The sequence below is a fragment of the Periplaneta americana genome, chromosome 11 (genome assembly GCF_040183065.1).
Source record: "Periplaneta americana isolate PAMFEO1 chromosome 11, P.americana_PAMFEO1_priV1, whole genome shotgun sequence".
Taxonomy (NCBI): Eukaryota; Metazoa; Arthropoda; class Insecta; order Blattodea; family Blattidae; genus Periplaneta; species Periplaneta americana.
Genome location: NC_091127.1, coordinates 125747873 through 125770925, shown reverse-complemented (window position 1 = coordinate 125770925; position 23053 = coordinate 125747873). Strand labels below are relative to the sequence as shown.

Below are 23053 nucleotides of genomic sequence, written 5' to 3'. Positions count from 1 at the left end.
AACTAAAGCTGTCCAATATATTAATCATATTGAACCACATTTTTAACCACATCAGTAATTTGTGCGAATTATGCACGTAAGCCTATATTACTGACAGTCCTAAGTATGCGAATTGGGAAGGAAATGTTGATTACAGTGGCGTATTTACAAACGGGAAGCACGTCCGCTCTCTCCAGTAAATAGGAGGCAATTTACGTACCGCAAGCTCCTGTAAACAGGAGGCAATTTACGTAGCCTTGACCTCGGGAGGCAATTTACCGTCTCCGTTTTAAATAGGAGTAGGTCTACATAAAACATAAACAGTATATATACAGGGACATCATTTTATTTTTACTATCATTTCTAATATTAACCTGGGTATACCTTTGGATTAATTGTTGAGAGCCGGAAACATCGTTTGCTACCCGTTTCCAGAACTGGAGTTCGATGAGAGACTACTGGCGTAAAATACAAACAAATCACTTTACTAGGACGAAATGTAGTTCATCCACTTACGTAATGTAGGATATATCGCGATTTTGAGTTTGATAATTTTCATTAGGTTTTTTTTTTAAATCAAAATACAGTACAGTATTAACAATAAGTGTTTTTACTCACGAACTGAGCTATCCATTCGGACGTATTCATTATGCATTGTACATTATACTGTCTACAGCACATTAGCGTACAATGTAGAGAGTGAAGTTAAATTGAAAATTAATCATAATAATATGGATATTTAAACACAATTTTGAAAATGGTGGCCGTTCATTTCGAAATAGGCTTCAGTTCTTTTTTGCACATTATCGCAATATAGACTATTGTACGTAATTCCAATTACCAGTTTCGTCCTTCGTACTAGTAACTCATGTTGAAATAATTCTGTACCTACTCTACGTAGGTACTGTAAATTCAATCTTCACTTCTGCCCGATCCGAAAAGATAAAATTACTCAGACATGCTATCTACTGTCCGTTCAAGTGGTTTTGTCACAGGGTCGTGAAAAGGAGGGAAATCACGTGACAGTTAATTACTTAACGAGGGCCTTTTATTTAAGTTATTTTAAACAGTTGTATAATATTATGTAGACGTCCAATTCCTAACAGAAATTAATGTTTTCAGAAAAGAGCTAACAGCCCAGCCACTAGCCTTTACAGAGGGGCGAGCAGAAGCGGGTGGGGGAAACCGAGATGCGACGTAGGCAAACGGACGACAGTATCTGTGCGAAAATATGATTCAATATTGAAAGCTCTTTCGTCACTGGGAAAAGACAACATATTTCTGAAACGTACTATATTCACTAACTCAATACTGTTTGTGTTTACTATGTTCGTCAGGCGACTTCGACTGTATACGCTTGGTTCTGTGTGGAATACGGTTGGAAGTTTACTAGTAGAGGGGGTAGGAGTGAAGTACATTAAAAATCTCAGGTACAATAAAAATTGAAGTTAAAATGACGTCCCTACATATATTCTGGAATAAAAATTATTACATGTCATATCGTCGGTTTCTTGGTAAAAGTGACCAAGTCCAAAATGCAAAATTGTTGGGAAAAGGCATTTAAAGGTTTAATGATCAATCAAAAGATAACTGTACTTCTTTAGATGTTAGTAATAAGCTATTTTGAAGGTAAATATGCTATATTATTAGTTTTAATATAAAATTATGTCTCAAATTTCCATAATACTTGGAAGCTTTGGAATGTGACTTGGTCACTTTTACCAAGAAACCGACGATATGTGCATAGACAGACCTATACTAGCCTATATTTCCGCAAATTAATTAATTAATTAATTAATATTTCAAGCAGGTACAAAATTCGTATACTAATTCTGAAGGAAAGGCTGTATACAGACAGAATGTCAAAAATGGTCTCTTCGTCGGTGTTAGGGATGCTGGAATCTTACATTAGGCTTATTATACAAGCTTAATAGCCGATCCTTCGGTGCATGAGTACTTTGTGTTAACAGTTTAGACTAAAAGATTAAAGAGGCTGTGCACAGCGCGACGAGGCATTATGCAGGAATGCGAAGCACAGGCTGTGCTGTGTGCAATTTGCGGTTAGCCGCCCTGTGCAATTCATCACCCGGAAGCGGCACTACCAATTAATTGTATGTGCGAGTTACCTGGCCGTGACGTCACGGATTATCACGTGACCCTCAAGGGTGCATTGATCCATGAGGAAGTATTTTGTGTTTGAATATCCCAGCTTCATGTGTGCCTATGTCAAACATACGAGCGCCTTCAGTAGGACGTGTTGATTCATCAGAGTGGAGGAATTTTACGTTAATTAGGAAGCACTAATAGTTACAAGGGAACCTCTGGAAAACCAAATCGTGGAAGAACGTATAGGCCTACTCTATGATGGTTTGAAGACTTCATCGGAATTATTGTTGTTCTGTTATTTCATGGATTACATCTTCTGGTGTCTTTCGACTTCAAGGAATGTCTCAGAACTGATTTCCATTGAGAGGTAGTTCAGCTTCTAGAATCCGCTTGGCTTGTAATTAAGAATTTATATTTGGTTTCCTGCATATTTTTTAAGATGAAATATATTTAGTTCTTTTCCAGTAAGAGACATTAAAATCAATCTCGAAAATAGCAATGTTTATTTCATCATTTTTATTTGAAGTTCAGTTTAATATAGGTGTTTCCATTATGTTATACAATTAATTCAGTACTTTTCATGTAATGCTCATTTTTCTACTTAGTTATTTAACAACGCTGTATGATGGAATTGGTGATAGCGAGATAATATCTGGCGAGATAAGGCCGAGAATTCGCCATAGATTATCTGACATTCGCCTTACGGTTGGGGAAAATGAATGTTCTTCTTGCCAATCACACATACTGTATTCTGAAATTTATACAGGGCTAAGTTAGTACTCAAATCCTCTCTTCTGTAGTAAGATATTCTATGTATTATATTAAGATCTAAATGGTTACTCATGTTATGTTGTTCAGAAAGCATGAAGATTCAAAGGTACCAATTGTACAAGTAAGAACATTTTCAAATATCAAGCGTTCTTAGGCTATAGTGAAACATAGTACAAAAATTCAAATTCGTTTCATTAAGCTTAAGAACAATAATTTATGTTCCTTGTGGAAGTGGAAGACTAAATAAGCCACAGGCGTAGCTCAATCGGTTAAGACGCTTGCCTACCGACCCGGAGTTGCGCACGGGCGCGGATTCGATTCCCGCTTGGGCTGATTACTTGGTTGGGTTTTTTCAGAAGTTTTCCCCAACCATAAGCAAATGTCAGGTAATCTATGGCGAATCCTGGGTCTCATCTCGCCAAATATCATCTCACTCAATCCCATCGACGCTAAATAACATTGTAGTTGATACAGCGTCGTAAATAACCAATTTAACAGAAGAGACAAAATATTGTAGGCTCTGCAGTCTTGTATTCAGATGTAATTTCTCTAACACAAGGTTGCTAAATCCAAAATTTTCAATGCAATGAAATCATCGTGGAATCCTAAAATTTCCTCTAATACGGATATGCACTTTCACGGTGAAACAATGCAAAAATATAAAATGTTTCTTTCTAACCTAAATCTAAATCCTTTATGATGAAGGATGGGCGGAGCGGAGAAAAATTCTCTCCGGCACCGGGACTCGAACCCGGGTTTTCAGCTCTACGTGCTGACACTTTATCCACTAAGTTACACCGGATTCCAGTTCCGAAGAGAGGATTCAATCCGGTATCGGAACTGGAATCCGTCGTGGCTTAGTGGATAAAGCGTCAGCACGTAGAGCTGAAAACCTGGGTTCGGAGAGAATTTTTCTCCGCTCCACCCATCCTTCATCATATAATAATGCAGAATTCCTTCACGGAAATATCATATATACTTCGGTACATCATAATAATATGGTTTAGTTCTACTTTTCTTGAAAAACTCTGAAGCTATTAAAGATCGATTGTGCCCCATTTCTTTGTTTCCTGCTTTGGCCTTCAGTTACATCTTCGCTCTCGTAAGATGCATTGCAGAGACATCTCAAGTCTCAACACATGGGCTACAGGGTAATAATATGTCGGAGCGAGAAAACGTTAATCGGTAATTTTGTCGGAGACAGAATTCTATTACTCGCAGTAGCCTAAGTCTAAGACACAGGACCTCTCGTTTTAATCTCCTCCCAAAGGAAACTACGTTATGGATATTTCCAACGCCCGTGTCAATAGCCCATTGCCCTGGGATCATTAACTTTTGTATTCTTGTGTCGTAGAAGTCTGCCTCCTGAGATCGGAACCAGTGTGTGATAGCCGTTTGCACCTCTCTGTTGATCCCACGGTATGACAAATGTTTCAATTCTAGAGGGGAATATGTTCAAAAATAGCTCAACAGTTGTATCTCTTGGAATAAATTTTTCCAATGAAATTGTGATTTCTTCCTATAAACGGTCTCAGGGAAATTTATTCTTTACGGCCCTAATAACAGCGCTAGAGTGGCCAAATTTGTACAATCATTTGTTTTGACATTATTGACATGGTGGAAGATAAAAAAGTTAACTTTTTCTCTGCCTCCATGAGAATATTTTTGTAGCACACACAGTGTATATACAGGGACATTATTTTATTTTTACTAAAATTTTTAATATTAACCTGTCTATACCTTTAGAGAACCGGAAACACCGCTTGCTCCCCCCTCCAAGACTGGAGTTCGATGATACTGGCGTAAAACACAAATCACTCTACTAGATATAAGAAGGAAGAAAAGTAGTTCATCCATTTACGTAAACTAGGAAATATCGCGATTTTGAGTTTGATAATTTTCATTAGGTTTTTCTTTAATCAAAGTACAGTACTGTATTAAGAATAAGTGTTTTTACTCACGAAGTGAGTTATCCATGCGAACGTATTCATTATGCAGTGTATATTATACTCTCTACAGCACATTAGCGTACAATATAGAGAAAGAAGTTAAATTGAAAATAATCATAATATGAATATTTAAACACAATTTTGAAAATGGTGGCCGTTCATTTCGATACAGGCTTCAGTTCTTTTGTGCATATTATCGCACTATAGACTATTGCATCTAATTCCAATTGCCAGTTTCGTCCTTCGCACTAGTAACTCATGTTGAAATAATTCTGTACCTACTCTACGTACTGTAAATTCAATCTTCACTTCTGCCCGACCCGAAAATATAAAATTATTCAGACATGCTATCTACTGTCCGTCCAAGTGGTTATGCCGCAGGATTGTAGAAAGGGAGGAAATCACGTGACAGTTAATTACTTAACGAGGGCCTTTTATTTAAGCTAAATTAAACAGCTGTATAATATTACGTAAACTTTCAATTCCTAAGAGAAATTAATGTTTTCAGAAAAGAGCTAAGACAGCCCAGCTATTACAGAGGGGCGAGCAGAAGCAGGTGGGGGAAATCGGGATGCGACGTAGGCAAACGGACAGTACCTGTGCGAAAATATGATTCAATATTGAAAGCTCTTTCGTCACTGGAAAACGCGAACATATTTCTGGAACGTACTATACTCAGTAACTCAGTACTGCTTACTATCTGCGGTCTTGGTTCTGTGTGGAGTTGGAACTTCTTAGTAGAAGGGGTGGGAGTGAAGTACATTCAAAAACTCAAGTACAATAAAAATTGAAGTAAAAATAAAATGAAGTCCCTGTGTAACTATATGCTATGAGCTTTATCGACGTGATACACTATATGCTCATTAGGGCCTATATACTGAGTGCAATCAAGATCACGTCGATAAAGCTGATAGTACGGTAATTGTTGGTAAACGTGCAATTGCAAACATTTATAATACTGATTTCCATTGCTTTCGCTAATAACTGTTGAGGGGACGCCGAGTGGCGTCACTGACGATGCGAACCGGTGATAAAGTGAGAGGGGCATCCGGTGGCGTGAGCGAGGGTGGCTCACCCCTACCACTACTTGAGCGACGGGGAATTTCCCGATTGTTGTTCAACCACTTCCGTGTTGGGGTAATGTGGACACAAGGGGCTTGGGAAGGAGACGAAGCGCCTGTGCGCTGCAAGTTTCATCTTCATCATATTATCGGGAAAACTGAGACATGCAGTCATGATACTGGTCACACGATAAATTTCCAGGGAAGAAATAATTGATTCTGGACGGCGAGAAACTAATGAACAGGTGGAGAAGCGTGCATCGAAAATCATGGGATGCGAAGGGGGAAAAAGGAACGAAAAACAAGGAAAAGGATGGAAATGTAAAAACAAAAGAATGAAACAAAAAAGGAAACAAAAATAAAAATAAAGGAGGAAAATGAAGTGCGGACGAAGTAAAGAGAAATTAAGAAAAGAAAGGGGAAAGAAAGAAATGCAAAGATAAAATATACCGAACAAAAAAGGAAACAGAAAACACAACAGAACTTAAAAGAATGGAAATAAAAGGAAAGACGAGCAGGTAAGATTAAAAAAAAAAAGGTGGTAATTTTGGACTCCTGGGTAGCTCAGTTGGTAAGAGCGTTGGTGCGTTCAGCTAAAGTTCGCGGGATCGATAATCGATACCCGGCCCCGGAACAATTTTTCCCTTGAAATTATTTAATGCTAAAAAGGTTCAGCGTTGTCACAGCTTAAGACTGTCAAAAGAAAGTTAAAGTACATACCTGGAACAGAAATAGAAAAGAAAAACAGGGAAGATAATTAAAAAAACAGGAAGAAATAAAAAACAATAACAAAACAAAGAATAAAGAAATAATACGGGAATTAAAAGTAATAAGAGAAAAAGTAGATCAGAAAAGGCAAAGAACAAAAGCAAAGCAGGAAATAGACGAAAATAATTACAAGGGAATGAAGGAATTAAAGAAATTGAGGAAACGGATGTAAGAAAGAGAAAGAGAAAAATAATAAATAAAAATGGGAAGAAGAGAGACCTAAGGAAACAAATTAAAAGAAAAAACAAGAGAGAGATTGTCAAAGAAACAACAGTGAAACAAGAAGACAGACTAAAGAAGAAACACAAGAAATATAGAAAGCATAAAAGGAAGCAACAACAGATAGGAGGAATAAATACGAAGCGGGAAATGCTGAAGAATAAAAAATAAGAAAGATGAAGAAGGGAAAGAGAAACAACAAAGGAATCAAACGTAAAAAACATAGGAAGAAAAGAAAAGATTAAGAAAACGATGATGAAAGAAAAAAAGAGATGAAAGGAGAAGAAAGTAGAAAAGAGAGATTCAAGAAAGGAGGAAAGAAAAAAGAATAAAGAAAGGAATAAGGAAAAAGAAGGGGAAGATGGAAAAGACAAAAAAGAGACGAACAGTGGAAGAAATATAGGAGACAAAGATAAGAATGCAATATACAAGAAATGAAAAGAATCGATAAAGCAAATTTACAATGTCTTGTTTGATTTGATCGTTTCACTAAATGTGAATTAAAAAATAATAATAATCCGTGGCGCTACAGCTCGTGAAGGGCCTAAACAGACCAGCTGGCTGCTGGCCTCACGCCCACATGCCGAAGCAGAGGTGGACGATCATCCAACCAGAATGGAGGTATCGTGTGGTTAGCACGATGATCCTCCCAACCGCTATAGCTGGCTTTCGCAACCGGATTTCGCTACCTATCGCAGCTCCCCAAGTGCATCACGATGCTGGGTGGACACCGATCCCATACACTGGCCGAAATTTCATGAGAAAATTTCTTCCCCCATGAGGACTCGACCTAGCGCGCATTCCGTAACGCGAGTCCTAGGCAGGATGCCTTAGACCACGACGCCACGGCGCGGGACTAAATGTAAATTACCGGTAGACTATATTTTATTATGAAAGGACTCGTTTGCCTTAACAATATACTTTTAATGCTATTAGAAGGTGGTAGTTTCCTTATTTATGTACCCCTGTTTGTAGTGAGGTGCTAACGGCGATGGCGTGAGTATGGCGTAGATGCAGATTTGAAAACTTGTTAACACAAGGATGGGATGATTGCTTCTACATTAGAGGGCTGACACTGCAACGTGAGTGCTTGGTGAACAGCTCTACCGGAGGAAATGGAAACAAAGTTTCAGAAGAGCATCGCCGGTTGCATGACCAGGCTTACTAACTTTCGAGAGTAAACTTTGTCCCCCACTCCCAACACAAGCTCTACTGGTACAAATCAAACTACCTATATTTTCTCTAGTTTATCAGCGGCGGCTGGTACAAAAACATTTGAGAGTATAGGCTACGCATTACAAGGAGCCATTTTCTTCTATTTAACCAATATGTAATTATTGGAATTACACAACGCAGAACTGCACGCATTGTATTCTTAACCTGGCATAATTAGGAACATTAAATCCAAACGTTTGAGATGGGCAGAGCATGTAGCACATATGGACGATTCCAGAAATGTATATAGAGTGTTAGTTGGGAGGCCGGAAGGAAAAAGACCTTTGGGGAGGCCGAGACGTATATGAGAGGATAATATTAAAATGGATTTGAGGGAGGTGGGATATGATGATAGAGACTGGATTAATCTTGCACAGGATAGGGACCGATGGCGGGCTTATATGAGAGTGGAAATGAACCTACGGGTTCCTTAGAAGCTATTTGTATGTAAGTAATTATTGGAATGAAGTGCAAAGTTAGCTTGAATATTTTGAGCTTCGGCTTTCCACGCAAAAGTCTCGTCTTCAAATTCAGATGAATACAAAGAGAGCTTGTGGTGGACAAAGAAGATTTAGGGGCTGAATTACCCCTGCAGTTCATAATAATCTCTATTACTAACTACGCAAAAGATGCTGCAAGTAAATACAAAATCTATGAAATGCGCTCAACGTCTAAATTTTCGGGTATGATACCTTATAAGGAAGAAATAATTGGATTATTTCAGCACAATTTTCCGTTCAGTATCACACAGGAGAAAATAACAAAAATCTTGTTAGACCAGTCCTGGGCACAAAGGGGAAGTGCAGGAAAACGAAGAAACCCCCGCCCGTGTCCTTCTTTGCTTTCACAGCCTACAAAAAAACGTACAGCAAGGCATTTTATGTGCATCAGTGGTGAATAAGATGAGTAGCGAGAGTCCAAAATTCGTAAAAGCTATGATAATAGTGTCGTCATGTAATGATACTTAATATAATAATTATTTGCATATCCGTTTGGTACTGAATACACACGCAGCTTATTTCACTAATTTCTGGCACCACATATCTCACGAGTCGCTTTGATGAGAAGCCGACATCTGACTCAGCTGGGGTGAGGCCTTGTTATTTTCTCCACCACATATATCATGAGCCTACCGAGCGAGTTGGCTCATACGTATCGCATTCGAGAGGTCCATGGTTCGATTTCTAGACCGACCAACCTGACTGTGGTTTTCCACAATTACTTAGGCAAATGCCGGGTTGGAATTTTCATTGCCACGGTCCATTTTCCCTTCCCCTCCCGTGTAGAAAAAGAATTTAGATTTTCATATATCATCCATCTTTCTCATCTCATGCAATAGCCATATTCAGGATCAAGACGCATGTCTTCATCCGCTTACGGGAGGGGGCGTCCTTTCTATAACCGTCATTTTGCTTAGCTAATGTCACTCTGTCAACTCATGTTTCACAAGTATCTTTGTTAAGAAGCAGTCATTCTAGTCAACAGGCTCGCTACTGTGTCCACCGCATAAATCACTAGTCTCTTTGATGAAAACAGTCATTTGACTTAGCTATGGACGGGCCTTGCTACCATAGTCTAGTATATACAGTCACCCATTTTCCCTTCCCCTCCCGTGTAGAAAAAGAATTTAGATTTTCATATATCATCCATCTTTCTCATCTCATGCAATAACCATATTCAGGATCAAGACGCATGTCTTCATCCGCTTACGGGAGGGGGCGTCCTTTCTATAACCGTCATTTTGCTTAGCTAATGTCACTCTGTCAACTCATGTTTCACAAGTATCTTTGTTAAGAAACAGTCATTCTAGTCAACAGGCTCGCTACTGTGTCCACCACATACCTAAATCACTAGACTAGACGGCAATTCGGAAGGCGGGTGGCCACTAGATGCGCCGTAGCCTGTATGGCATGTGACGTCACAAGCTTGAACAGGAGAACCAATCAGAATCAGTCTTTAACAAGCACTTCCTGAGTTCGTTTGTTCACGTGCGAGTGTTTCAATACATTGAATAAGTAAAACTAACATTTACTATGTGTATGTAAGGTAAATAAATGGAAGAAGAGACTGTAAAAACACAAGTATTACACAAGCAGGCGCGGAAAATAGTGTTTAAGGTGTATAATTATTATAAAAACGTTAACGAGCAGAACGCTGCCGGCAGCAACGTTGCCAACGTGCAAGAAACGACTGCAGAAGCATGTGGTGTGGGATTGAGAAACGTGCAAAGAATATTGTTAGTCATGCTTACAGTAATCAACGGCTAAGGTCATTATTGTCTTTTGATAATTTAAATTCTCTCCTGCGCTATTTGTATTGCACGTGCGTGAAGTACGATGTGGCAATGTTGTACGCTGCCTTGCTCTCTCTATCTGTCTCTCTCGACGCAAACGCTAGCAGACAATCCGCCTTCCGAATTGCCGTGGACTTTGGTCTCTTTGATGAAAACAGCCATTTGACTTAGCTATGGACGGGCCTTGCTACCAGTCTAGTATATACATTCACAAACTCAATACGTAGTAAATATGCATCCATAGATAGTTGCTAACCACTAGGATCGCTACTATCGCCTCATTACAGACAATGCGAAATAGTACCTGCACAGTTTATTGTTCCTAGTAAAAAAAAAGGTAAAGGTATCCCCGTAACATGCCATGAAAGCACTTGGGGGGCATGGAAGTAGAGCCCCATGCTTTCCATGACCTCGGCACTAGACTGAGGTGGTGTGGTCAGCACCACGCTCTGGCCGCCTTTTACCCCCGGGAAAGACCCGGTACTCAATTTTATAGGAGGCTGAGTGAACCTCGGGGCCGTTCTGGAAGTTTGGCAACGAGAAAAAATCCTGTCACCACCTGGTTACCCTCATCAACTCGAGCTTCGTGAATGTATATCTAGACTGTGCTTGCTAGTCTGTCCACTACATATTTCAAAGTATCTACGGTGAGAAGCCGGCATCTGACTCATAGTAAGGTCTCGATTATCTCTTGCGGTTGCTGATTGATCAGACTTTCAGCATGTCACGCAGGCGGTTCGGATTCAAACCCCTATCAGACATGAGATTTTTCATTGACACTTGTGATGGACAGAAAAAAATTAACTCCATATCTAAATGAAATTATTGGGGATCATCAGTGCGGTTTTACGCGTAATAAATAGACTATTGATCAGATTTTTGTATTCGACAGATATTGGAGAAAAAAATGGCAGTATAAGGGAACTGTACATCAGTTATTCATAGATTTCAAAAAGGCATATGACTTGGTTAAGAGAGAAGTCTTATATAATATTCTTATTGAATTTGGTATTCCCATGAAAATAGTTCGATTAATTAAAATGTGTCTGAGTGAAACTTACAGCAGAGTCAGTATAGGAAGGTTCTATCAGATACTTTTCCAATTCAGTGCGGACTAAAGCAAGGAGATGCACTATCACCTTTCCTTTTTAACTTCGCTCTAGAATATGCCGTTAGGAAAGTTCAGGATAACACAGAGGGTTTGGAATTGAACGGATTACATCAGCTTCTTGTCTATGCGGATGGCGTGAATATGTTAGGAGAAAATCCACAAACGATTAGGGAAAACACGGAAATTTTACTTAAAGCAAGTAAATTGATTGGTTTGGAAGTAAAACCCGAAAAACAAAGTATATGGTTATGTCTCGTGACCAGAATATTGTACGAAATAGAAACATAAAAATTGGAGATTTATCCTTCGAAGAGGTGGAGAAATTCAAATATCTTGGAGCAACAGTAACAAATACAAATGACACTCGGGAAGAAATTAAACGCAGAATAAATATGGGAAATGCGTGTTATTATTCGGTTGAGAAGCTTTTATCATCTAGTCTGCTGTCAAAAAATCTGAAAGTTAGAATTGATAAAATAGTTATATTACCGGTTGTTCTGTATGGCTGTGAAACATGGACTCTCACTTTGAGAGAGGAACAGAGATTAAGGGTGTTTGAGAATACGGCTCTTAGGAAAATATTTGGGACTAAGAGGGATGAAGTTATAGAAGATTGGAGAAAGTTACACAACGCAGAATTGCACGCATTGTATTCTTCACCTGACATAATTAGGAACATTAAATCCAGACGTTTGAGATGGGCAGGGCATGTGGTAGGCATGGGCGAATCCAGAAATGCTTATAGAGTGTTAGTTGGGAGGCCGAAGGGAAAAAGACCTTTGAGGAAGCCGAGACGTAGATGGGAAGATAATACGTATTAAAATGGATTTGAGGGAGGTGGGATATGATGGTAGAGACTGGATTAATCTTGCACAGGATAGGGACCAATGGCGAGCTTATGTGAGGGCGGCAATGAATCTCCGGGTTCCTTAAAAGCCATTTGTAAGTAAGTAAGTAAGTACTTGTGATGGACAAAGTCGCAGTTAGGATTTTTCTCCGGGTTCTCCCGTTTCCCCATATTAAACTTCTACATCATTTCATCAATATTTTTCCATTTAAGTCGGCCTGGGTAGCGTAGTCAGTATAGCGTTGGCCTTCTGTGCTCGAGGTTGCGGGTTCGATCACGGCCCAGGTCGATGGCATTTAAGTGTGTTTAAATGCGACAGGCTTATGTCAGTAGAACTCCTGCAGGACAAAATTCCAGCACACCGGCGACGCTGATATAACCTCTGCAGTTGCGAGTGTCGTTAAATAAACCATAATTTATTTATTTTTTCATTTAATCATAATTTCATAGCATTCCCCGATCGACAGTTGGTGACGCACAGAGAGGGCTGGCCTAGCGATAAGTGGGGTTGCCTGCTCGAAATTTGGGTACGCAGAGAACCTTAGTGTAGTCAGCCGGTATGGTTTGGGAATGCGCCTAGCTCAGAGACGAGTAAAGGCTGGTTCACAATAAACCGGGAACGAGAACCAGAATGAAAACGAGAAGGAGAGGACGTGAATATGAAAATTTTTGATTCACAATAAACCGAGAATGTAGACTATGCATATCGATATGCATGTCAATAACGATATGTAAAGTCGATATTACACATTCTGATGTTATTTGTGTATAATTGACCAATGGCGTTCTCTCATGAGTACAAGGCAGCCAACAAAAACACAGGTTAACCAACTTCGAAATTTCAACTGAAACATTTCATTAGGTACGGTACTATAAATATGCCCATGCATCTTTATTATCACAACCTATTTTAAGTCTGCCGTAACGTAAAATAATTAGAGAAGAAACATTTGTAATAGAACAAAAATGAACACAACTGTAGTTATTGAATTGAAGCATGAATAGCTATGTAGTGTGTAATACAACCAATACAGTAATAAAATATGATTCACTTACGATCAGTGTTCAAAGATGCAGCTATTGAAAGCCACGTATTCTCCTTCATTTTCTCATCTTTATACGAGGCGCGCCGCTTATCGTAAACGTGAGGATTTTCCTCAACACTCAATATTAGAATCTCATCAAATAAAACTTGCTCCATGATGCACAGCACAGAACAAAATAATGCATAGGTTATGTCACTGTCTCCTTGCTACAAAATATATGACGACAAAATAGCTTTTAGATGGCAATAGAATGAATCTAGTGGGCTGTGATCGGAAACGTGAACGCCAAAGTTGAAACTTTGCCAACTCTTCGTTCCCGATCCTGGGCTCCGGCAAGCTTTTCGTTAATTGTGAATGCTCACGTTTAAATGTACACATTTTAACAATTTTACCGTTTTCGTTTTCGTTCCGATTCTCGTTTCCGGTTTATTGTGAACCAGCCTTAACTCGTACTGTAAACAGAGCAGTCAGCATGAGTACTTGCATACAACAGCAACTAAGGTAGCGGGAGAAGTTAAGCTCTCTAAGAAAGGCTGTTCCCCGTTGCTCGCCTAGTTTGAGGGTCAGCGCAATAGCGTAAAAAGTCGCAGTGCTGGGTCGTAGTGCTCCTCTCCCGAAATTCCATTTCATTCCAAGATCTCGATACTCTGTCCACCATATGAGTCGGTTAGAGTCATAACTCACTCGTTCCAAAAATGAAAATTTTCGCAAATTATGGAAAACATATTTATAATACTTGGAGTCTATTTTCTTCACAATAAAGGTTAATAAATGAAAGAGCAATGATTAAAAATACTATTCAGATTTGTAACCGTATTTATTTATATAGGAGTAAAAGTTATTTAGCTTTAAACTATGGATCATACGAGTTTTGACAATGACCAATCATGAGTGTTCTGAGAGTGCTCCGTTTGGAACATGTGAGTTTAGAAAATGACCAGTTGGGATCATGTGGGATTTGACATTAACAAATTAAAATATTACACAAGAAAACTGCCTCAAGCATATTTTTAAATTCTATGTAAAAAAATGTGTGTTATATTATTAAATTCTTTAGATGAGTAAGCTACATTTTACAAAATAACAAAGTACAATATAAACTGGGAGGTCGAGTCAGAGAGAAGGATAAGTCACAAAATTTGGAATAGAGAAATTAAGTATTCTGAAAACAGTCTGAGAATTTCTGGCGGATATTTAAAACTCCAATGGAGTAAACTATTGCCAGAGATATTGCAATTATGACACAGCATTCTAGATGTAAAAAAAAAACTAAATTTTGTTAGAAAAACTCTCAATTTATAACCTACAAAGAAATACTGATTAATAATAATTTTATCTAAACTCAAATTTTCCCTATTACGTTCCTTTATATCACAAGATTAACATCTAGATATTAAAAAAAAATTTTTCACCACTTCCGCATGTTTAAAGATTACAAATTTCATTAAAGAAACACTGAAAACGACGTTCAGAGACGTTATATACAAGTAAGCTATTTGAAAATGTTTGGTTAACACAAACCGCTAAAATACCGGTTAACAATTAATGCATATAGGCTATTATAATTGTGATAAAACATTAGGCCCAGCTTAATTTACCAATACATCAGTAGCAGCCAAAGAGGATCAGAAAAGAATATTAACCTTGCTAATTTGGCCTGTTTTCTTTTCGTTATTTCTGGAGCTGCTATACATTTCCGTGATCGTCCTGTCTCTCCAACTGGCGATACGTTCTCTTCCGTAATATTACGTTTACAAAATGCTCAATTACAGCCGCTAAATTCACTGATATTTATAAAAATAACAAGGCACATGTAAGATAGTCATCCACAAGTCTATTCTACACAACAAGAAATAGAGAAGTGGGAGGGAAATACTGATCGGTGATTGGTCGAGAAGCGCTATACAACAGAACTCACAAGGTCCAGTGGATCATGAGATTTTTGACAGAAACCGGGAAGTTTGTCGCCTGTTTACACAAGCATCATGTAAGAAATGTGACAAATTAACCTCTGAATCGTGTTCTACGCATATAACCGCATGGGAATATAACAGTATCTAATTTTTTTCATTTTTGGAGCATGTGAGTTGTGACTCCAACCGACTCGTATGTATCAAGTTTCTTTGATGAGCTGACATCTAACTCACCTACAGTCAGGCCTCGCCAATTTGTCAACTATAATCTCAAATGAAGAAATAATATAATTTTAGTTTTGTTTCCGTCTTGACTTATTTTAATGTTAACCCAGAAGTATGTTTGTTAACACATTTTAATATTTTACTGGTGATCGTTTTCGCCCATTTTGGGCATCTTCAGACCATGAAGATATCTGTACATAATTGCATAATTAATACATATTGAAATTCTACAAACAATTAATGGAAGTTTATAAATACACTAGAAACATTTTCTATAAAGGTACACTAAAAATACAGCAACAAAAAGTAGTTGTATGATAAATATGCATATTTAATGTCATATTATAATCATTCATGACAGCTAGAGATCGCGAACGAGTTATTATATTGGATTGGTAAACTGTATAATGACTCAAAGGTGAATACTTGTTTAACAGTAAAAGTCTTAGGTTAAAAGTGCATATTTTAACAGAAAGTCACATGAAAATATTACATATCAAAATTCAAAATCATCAAAAAATCAAAAAGATCATAAAGATGTAAGGGGTCCTAGTTGACTGTTGTATTGAAGTTGGTGTAAATAGAAAGGATGTGGATTGAAGGCGAAAGGTTTGGAATTACAAAATGAATGTTAAATGTAGTTTATATAAATTAAGTGACGGTGTGATAATCTATTAAACAAATATGTTATAAATATGCACTATTGTGAAGGTTGCAATATTAAATAAGTCAAATTGTTACAAGTATGTATCGTTATGATGGATACTATCAACTTGTTATTGTCAATCTCATATTGCCGTAGAAGTTCGTTGTGTATCAAAGATTAATAGATTAATAGTATAATGACAAAATATCATTATGTTGCGGTCTTAAATAACTTCATAAAGTTGAGAAGTATATTAAAATCACATGTTAAAATCAGTTAAAAGTCGAGGATTAATGACATATTTGTTTAATAGATTATCACAGCGTCACTTAAGTTCATACTGTAGAAACTACATTTAACATTCATTTTGTAATTCCAAACCTTTCGCCTTCAATCCACATCCTTTCTATTTACACCAACTTCAATACAACAGTCAACTAGGACCCCTTACACCTTTCTGACCTTTTGATTTTTTGATGATTTTGAAATTTTATATGTAATATTTTCATGTGACTTTCTGTTAAAATATGCACATTTAACCTAAGAGTCTTATTGTTAAACAAGTATTCACCTCTGAGTCATTATACAGTTTGCCGATCCAATATAATCTCGTTCGCGATCTCTAGCTGTCATGAATTATTATAATATGACATTAAATATGCATATTTATCATACAACTACTTTTTGTTGCTGTATTTTTAGTGTACCATTTTAGAAAACATTTCTAATGTATTTATAAACTTCCATTAATTGTTTGTAGAATTTCAATATGTATGTACAGATATCTTTATGATCTGAAGATGCCCAAAATGGGCGAAAACGTTCACCAGTAAAATATTAAAATGTGTTAACAAATATACTTCTGGGTTAACATTAAAATAAGTCAAGACGGAAACAAAACTAAAATTATATTATTTCTTCATTATAATTCGACGTATTTGACAGCTTCATTAAGATAAATTCAAAATTCAAATAATCTCAAATATTTTCGTAAGAAGCCTTCAACTGACTCAGCTACGGTCAGGCTTCGCCACTCTGGCCACCATAAGTCTCACAATCATTCTGGTGAGAAGTCGTCAGCTGACTTGGCTATCTTCTTGTAGAATTGAGGATAACCTCATTTGTTACTACAACAGTAAGCATAATAAATATATCAACGTGATTCTGATAATGTCATTTTTACGACGACTCTTCCCCTCCGGGATTTCGTTTCGGAGAAATGGGGGCGAATGGCACCGGATGGAACGCGGAAGTGCCCCGAATACGCATTACATTAGTCAGGGAGTGGTGAAAGTCCCCCTCTCCGTGCGTTTTAATTGTTCCGTGACGTCCAAACTTTTGTTTCAGATCTCTCGTTTTCCCCTTTCTTTGTTTGCGTTATAAGTCGCTAATTCTCTTTATTAAGCCCATGGCTTGCATTCATTTCTTTGCAGTTCATTATCAAAATCCGAAACCTATTTATTCTATGAAGCAGTGTTCAATATGAAATTACTCCTGCTTTATTTACCCAGTACGCAGGCTATAATAACTAATCGCAGACAAGTTTTTGAAATGTGATGAAATGGGTTAGTTATTATTTTCATTTTTCTCAATTCACGACATTCTCAACATATGGAGCGTGTACTTTCGGCAAGAGGAAATAATCGTATGTAGTTACGACAATGTTTTAATTATAGATAATAATTGCTTCATAATCTGAATGGTACCTCTACAAGAAACATCTTTCTCTGTATCTCAATTTAAAAGGCACATATTACCTGAGTCGATCAGTCAATAGTGAGAGGGGAATATTATCAAACTGAAGTATCAGATTTGACAGCCATTTAACAGCCTAATGGCCGGTTTCACCAATCTCCTTTAAATTAGCACAAACGACTTGTCAATAAACGGATCATTTAATTTTAACGAGATCTTTAAAAGTTGACTGTTTCACCATGCCTCGTTTCTTTAAAATTAACGTGCGTTTACTAACCTGGGGATTTTGTACTTATACCTTGCATGTTTTATTTCTCATACGACCATGGCTTCGAAATCGCGAATTTCATTGGTTACATATGATCACGGCTGACTTTGTTTGGCATGAGGAAACAATCATAGGCAAACGTGTAAGAGGCTGTAATTTTAAGAACATCTAAAAGTTTTTATTCTTGATATTTTTCCTAAATACAGTATGTTGTCATACCGTAATTTAAAAACCAGATGCTTCCAAATGTAAATAGGAATGTAGAGCAGTTAATTTGTAACTTCTAAAGGAAATATAAAAAAAAAATTTGCGGACGATAAGGTAAACAGCTTCAGAATTGATGCTACAATAGTTATTATTAGGCCTAAATTTAGGATAGGAAATTAACTCTTCCATAAATTGCATACTACTTTTATGCTGTATTTCATGTAGATTTATGTATCCTGCAACAATTTTGCCCTGCTTGTGTGGTAGAATTCAGAAGCGGTGTCATTAAATTGGATTTTAAAGGGTATCCATTATCCATTGCATCCTAAAAGCAAAATCTCTTTGCAACCTTTTTTTAAAAAGGCATCCTCTTACATCTTTGGAATGTTGTGCTATCGTGTACTGACCGTAACATTATCTTAAAAACGAGAAGAATCTGTTGAAGAGGCATTAAGTGGGTGATTCCTATCTGTCGTATTCTAACCTATTACAATTTTAATAAACTAGCGCTGAGGTAATTCTGCTGATTTCGGAATTGAAAATCGTTGAATTTTATTTATTTTATTTTATTTTATTTTATTTTTTTTTTGTGGAGATGCAATTGATCGTATATACAAGGCATAACAAAACCCTAAACTAATCACACCTAACCTGTCACAGTTTCGTATGTGCAAGATGTATAAGCAGAGCACGAAGGAAACTACCTCAGCGATAGAATAGTCACAATTTTTATGCGGAACTTTACAAATGAAACTGTTTGAATATTGAATGAAAAATAGGATCTTCTGTTGCGGAATCTTTTGGCCATATTACTGACAGGAGATATAATTGGAACATGTAGCCTACACACTCTATCGTTGTCAATGACGACAGGAAATTTAACTGTAGGCCTATTATAAAGATAATGAATGTATTGTGGTCGTAATGTTCATACGTCTGATACTTTATTCACATATCTAGACAATATAGATTTTGACATCCCGTTCATATCACCAATTACTCCTTCAAAACTTCCCGTAACATTATCTTAAAGCGACAAGAATCTGTTGCAGAGGTGTTAAGTGGGTGATTCCTATCTGTCGTATTCTAACCTATATTCAGTTTCTTCTAGAATCATTCTTATTACTTATTTCCTTAATGTGTGGCTTTCTGAAATTCTTTATCACTTAAATCTTCAAAATGATTATTCCAAGTGTTATTACAACACACAGAAGTTCGTCATTATGTTGCGGAACTTCAACATCGAATACGTCCGCCATGTTGTTGACTTCTTAACCCATCGTTACTGCTTTAACGCGACGAATTAGGTCCTAATAAATTAACGATGAGTTTATAGATGCGTTAACAATAACGATGTTTGGTAAAACACAAAAATTGACTAACGTGTCATTAAATTATTAAACGAGACGTTATAATGATAACGAAGGTTGATGAAACCGGCCATAAATCTGCTTGCATATGGCATTAAACACCGAGGTAATGAATGGTAGGTCATTTCATTTCTGTAGTTTCTCATTTCGTTTAGTTTTAGAACAATATTTAATGTTCTTTTAATTAACTTTATTTTGTGGTCATAAAGTGACACTTATTTTAGAATAATTTCATCATCATTTTCTCAGTTTGATATTAGAATAGTCAAACAGATACATAATATTTTTACATCTTGATTACACAGCTCTTAACACTATATTACTTAGAAATATAAAATAATACAAATTATATGCTTTCACGTGTTAATTAACTAGGTTACCTTGTTGACTAGTTTCAGCCGGTGGCCTATCATTATAACTGGGTGGTCCGCAATCAGAAGGCGCGAAGACCACTCAGTTCTACACACCGGCCGAAACTAGTCGACAAGGGAAACTAGTTAATTAACACGTGAAAGCATGTATATACTTTGTATTCCCAAATAATATTTTTAGTGAATACGTTGTGATAGTTTATCTGTATTTAGGTATACTAGTACTTTTTTTAGAGCTGTGTTTTAGATAGGCCTATGATAGCTTTTTTTAAAATAAATTTATTGACGGCTAGTATCTAAGTGGTATTTGTAGGACAGTATTTTGGTTTGTGGCTTTGACTTTGCTTTTGGAAATGCATTTCGGATTATAATAGCATTATGTATAGCTCCAGGAAAAAGAAATGAGGTGCCTAATTTTACTAAATTCCAGATTCAACGCATTGCGCATGTGCAATAAACAAGGGCGCCTGTACATATGCTACCTGTTGACAGTCTTGCGAGACGTGTTGCATACATACAGGAGGACGGTCATCAAGACTTTGTCCATACTTTCTTCTGGTACTGTACAATTAAACGAAAACCTTCTAAAAATGCATTAACATATATGAGTATATCTATACTTTATATAGGGTAGACTGTATAGTTGTTGACACTGTTACAGTTATCGACACTTTTCCATTCTTGTGTACATAATAAGGTTCCTACTGCAAAGAGAAAGAATGTACTTTCATTATCTCATGGTACATTTCAATCCTAAAACAACACTGGTAATTCGTTTTAAATAGTTGGTTGCATTGTCGAATAATTCTCAACTTTCATAGGGCGTGTAAAAATGAGTGCATATTTTAAATATTTTCTTAAGAATTTACATTTATTCTTCGTGTGCCTGCGTACATATTAGTATCAGGTAAGACATAATTTCAATTAGTATTATGATAATGAAACTACCTAATATATTAAAACTATATCTACCACTTTTATTAACTATATTGTGATGATTTATTCTCAATGACAATAACTAGAACGTTATATCTATTAAACTCAGTCACTGACACCCTATGTCAACAACTGTATTTTTGAGAAATTTATTTACAGCTAGAATTTTAACGGAATTTTATAGATATTGCCATAATGAAACCATAATACGGATTTTAGAAGTGCTAATTTTACTTCTTACAGTTATTGTCACTGGGTGTCAATAACTGTGTGTTGTGTGTCAACAACTCTCTTATTCTTATTCACGCCTAGACCTAATATGAATAAACAAAAACATCTGTACTCTTCTGAAGCATTGGAGACTGCTATAGACGCTGTGGATGTGCATAAAACTCATCTCACATATCAGTTGAGTGAACTCTGTTCTGAATTAAAAATAATTCTGATTGCTCAGTACCCAAATTCTACGAGAATCATACAGCCAGCAGATGTATCTGCTTTCTTTCCCCTTAAGTGTGGATGGAAGTATGCTGTGTTAGAATGGCGAAGGGCATACCTATCAGAAGCATTGACCAGGAAATTCCTTGCTGCAATCCTGGAAAAAGTGGTGAAGACACAAATAAAGGCTGAAACATTGCAGAAAGGTTTCAGAGCTTTTGGTCTATATCCTTGGGATAGCAATGCTATAGATTATTCAACATGTTTGGGTGACAGCCATAAAATAAAAGCCAAATGAAATGATTTACCTAGTAGAGATACCAATGAACAGAGAACATCCAACTCTGTTATCACATACAACAGATTCAAGGAAATTATTGGCCAACATTTTCTTTCAAAATTTGAGTCTGTAGACAGAAACAACAAGATCTGTACTTCGGAGAATGAAGAGTCTAAAATGTTGTTTACAATATGAAGCTAGTATCTTCCCATGAAAGTCCGACTGAAATGTTGGAAACACAATTACCAGCAGAGAATGATGGGAACAAAGAAAGAGATTTGACTCAAAAGGAAGATAATGTTTCTGTACTCGAACGTATATCTCAGATGCAAATCAATAATAGGTGAATCAAAATCAATTCAATGATGTGTAAATGATAACCCGGCTTTGGTTGATAATAGTCTACCAACACAAAATAACCACTGTCAGATATTCTTGTATGGCAAAATACCCCTAAGAGGAAGGGGAAAAGAAATATTGAAAGAATGCCTTTTGTACTGACTTCAGATAAATGGCAGGAGTTACACAATGAGGAAGAAATGAAGAAGCTTACATTAGAAAAAGAGAAATTGGAAAGGAAGAGAAAAAGAGAAGAAAAGAAAGAAGAAAAAAACAAAAAGAAATACGTAAAGCAGTCCGAAAAGAGAACAAATGTTTACAGAAACAAAACGTAAAGAAACTGTAACTGAAAATCGGGTAGAAGAAAGTAAAAATAAGAAGCTAAAATAGAATGAAATTCTACAGAAAAAAAATGAAACTGCGAATCTGGTACAAGAAAAAACTAAGGTAGTCAGGAGAAAAAGCAAAAACTCACTTTAAATGGACAATGTTTTAAATGTGCAGCGAATGTAAAGAATTATGGAACAGAGTGTGACTTCTGTGAAAGATTGTTTTATGACAAATGTTTCTCAAATCTCCCTTCAACATCAAATTCCGACAGTAGTATTCGCTATTGTGACCATTGTAAAACATTTATGGATGACATTCTACATGATCGTATGTAGGATTCCATGTTCATTTCTCATAACCAATTGTTGACCTTTATGTGGATAGACTACATAATTTATTATGTACTGTAAGTGTAATGTGGTCTAAATATCCTTCATTTCATCTTGTGTAAAAGTGGACTTAAAACAGCTAGGCTAGGTCTGAATGTAAATAAAATACTTTTGTGTCAACAACTGTATCAAATGTGTCAATATCTATCAAATGAGTGTCAATAATTATACTTTTTGTAATTTTTTATTTATTAATCAATTAATGAACATTAAAGTGTATTTGAAAATATTTGACTCACCCAAGATAACATAGAAGTTCTTTAGAACTAATAACAAAATGT

At 36.7% G+C, this 23053-nt stretch overlaps 1 protein-coding gene across 2 annotated transcripts in view; it reads left to right on the top strand.

Annotated features, from left to right (window-relative positions):
* Positions 1-23053, top strand: part of LOC138709323 (uncharacterized) — a 90882-nt gene that overhangs the window by 39144 nt on the left and 28685 nt on the right. The gene's annotated exons all lie outside the window — the stretch shown is intronic.